Here is a 3,017-nt window from a genome sequence, read left to right on the forward strand (position 1 = left end):
AAGCACCTAACCCTGATTTTAAGCCCAAAACAGATATTTCCTGAAAAGTTATACCTCAATTCTGATTGGTTGATTGGAATGTTGTTCCAGGATTAACAAGGATGTTGATCCAGGAATGTTGTACTTGGTGAAACCACGCTCACCTCTGGACTTTACGCAAGGATTTAAAGGAATAGTTCACCCAAAAATGAAAATGTGATGTTTATCTGCTTACCCCCAGGGCATCCAAGATGTAGGTGACTTTGTTTCTTCAGTGGAACACAAATGATGATTTTTAACTCCAACCGTTGCAGTCTGTCAGTCGTATAATGCATGGCAATGGTCACAAAATCTATGAAAGTAAAAAAAACATGCACAGACAAATCCACAACATTACAAGCACAGGGAAGAGGAAACATTGACAAGAAGAACCAGCAGGAAAATCAGCGATGATGACACTTTTGTGAATGAACAGATGGCATCATCATCATCTCTTTCACAGTGTATTCAAGCTGACAAAACAAATGGCAACATTGCTGGCAATATCATAGTCTCTGACAAGATTATGACCTGAGCTGTAAACCGTGTTGAGAGCGCCTTCGGCACGTAACCCTTCTTGGGTTTAAGAATAACTTTACAATCTTTCAGCATGAATTCCATGTAAGCGCCAAAAGTAGACAGCACTTAAACGTCCACCACTCACTTTACAGAAGTAGTAATTAGTAGTAATTCAGCTGTCAGCAGTGGCTCGAACAGAGGCTCTGCCAGAGATTTTAGGATCAAAGCCAAGTCTGAATTGAGCAGTGTGGAGGGGTGAAGGGGTTTAACCGGCTTGCTCCCCTCAGAAAGCTTATCAACAGGTGATTGATTTGTGAATGAAAAATCATAATAGCAGCTACATACATTATAAGAGGGTTGCACAACTGCCGTAAGAAACTGTAAGAATGACAGTATTATTGACACGGGACAGTTCACCAGAACTTCACCATGCGTTCTGCACCAGTCCACAAACACTTTACACTTATGGGCAATATTGGTGCCTGATAGAGGGAGTCTGTGCCTCAGTGATTGTGTTCAGTGCTCGCTGTGGCACAATCTCTGGTGGCGATGGGCTCTGCTGACCAGCCAGACATGCAGGTTCATCAGTTCTGGACTTAGGTGCCAGATTGTGTCCCACGCTTGGATGACCCTTCTCAGTGGTATGGTCAACAACTTTTTTGCTTATTTATTGAAAGTCCCAAACACCTCAAGTGATCAATCAGTTTGAATTTTGGGAGGTTTATTTGAGTATTTGAATGAGGATAATCTGGCCAAGTTCATGCAATACTCCAAATAATTCAGTACACACAATCTTAAAGGGGAAAACCATGTCCACACATTTTGTGAATGTGCATGAAGCTCATGACAGGCCGAGGGGCAAGATAATGAATAAGTATGCAGTGCCTTCAAAAGTAAATGTGAACGTAAGCTTCTACAGTTTGTCAGCTTGCCACTTCAGAAAAGGTTGCGCTTTGGCCACAAAGTCTTGGGTCTCACAGCTGCTCAGGTTCTTTCCTGGTTGAACACTGAGCTGAAGAGGTGGGTTGTGGAGGTTTGAGTGAAGACAACAGCTGACTTCAAGGAGAAAGATTTACTATTTCGTACATTTGAATATAATTTTCAGTATAGTTCACATTTCAGTATTTCTTGGAGAAAGGAGTTTCCGTAATTTTGCCAAGTAAGACATGTTCCTGGATCAACATCTTTTGATGATCCTGGATCAACATTATTGTCCAAAAACATAGACTTAACCCAATCGCTACCCCTAAACCTAACCCATAATTTATTGCTAAAATCAGTGTGAAATGATAGCTGATTAACAAGGGTGTAGAAGCACCTAACCCTGATTTTAAGCCCAAAACAGATATTTCCTGAAAAGTTATACCTCAATTCTGATTGGTTGATTGGAATGTTGTTCCAGGATTAACAAGGATGTTGATCCAGGAATGTTGTACTTGGTGAAACCACGCTCACCTCTGGACTTTACGCAAGGATTTAAAGGAATAGTTCACCCAAAAATGAAAATGTGATGTTTATCTGCTTACCCCCAGGGCATCCAAGATGTAGGTGACTTTGTTTCTTCAGTGGAACACAAATGATGATTTTTAACTCCAACCGTTGCAGTCTGTCAGTCGTATAATGCATGGCAATGGTCACAAAATCTATGAAAGTAAAAAAAACATGCACAGACAAATCCAAATTAAACCCTGCGGCTCGTGATGACACATTGATGTCCTAACACACGAAACGATCGGTTTGTGAGAGAAATTGAGATATTAATACTGAATAAATACAGTATTCAGTATTAATGACACATTGATGTCCTAACACACGAAACGATCGGTTTGTGAGAGAAATTGAGATATTAATACTGAATAAATACAGTATTCAGTATTAATATAATTTTTTACCTCTAATACACCACTATGTCCAATGTGATGGAAACATACGGTAGCTACTCTCTTTCAATGAAAACTAATTCTATAGCGGTTAACCAGAGCACTGAAATTACTTCTCATTTACTAGAACACAATCAAATACAGTAGCCCTCCTCACACATTTTATGCCTGTCCTATGAGCTGCATTTTATTTTCTTCTGTGCCACCACAACATTACAAGCACAGGGAAGAGGAAACATTGACAAGAAGAACCAGCAGGAAAATCAGCGATGATGACACTTTTGTGAATGAACAGATGGCATCATCATCATCTCTTTCACAGTGTATTCAAGCTGACAAAACAAATGGCAACATTGCTGGCAATATCATAGTCTCTGACAAGATTATGACCTGAGCTGTAAACCGTGTTGAGAGCGCCTTCGGCACGTAACCCTTCTTGGGTTTAAGAATAACTTTACAATCTTTCAGCATGAATTCCATGTAAGCGCCAAAAGTAGACAGCACTTAAACGTCCACCACTCACTTTACAGAAGTAGTAATTAGTAGTAATTCAGCTGTCAGCAGTGGCTCGAACAGAGGCTCTGCCAGAGATTTTAGGAT

The sequence above is a fragment of the Sinocyclocheilus grahami genome, unplaced genomic scaffold, assembly GCF_001515645.1.
Source record: "Sinocyclocheilus grahami isolate Dianchi unplaced genomic scaffold, SAMN03320097.WGS_v1.1 scaffold1042.1, whole genome shotgun sequence".
Taxonomy (NCBI): domain Eukaryota; kingdom Metazoa; phylum Chordata; class Actinopteri; order Cypriniformes; family Cyprinidae; genus Sinocyclocheilus; species Sinocyclocheilus grahami.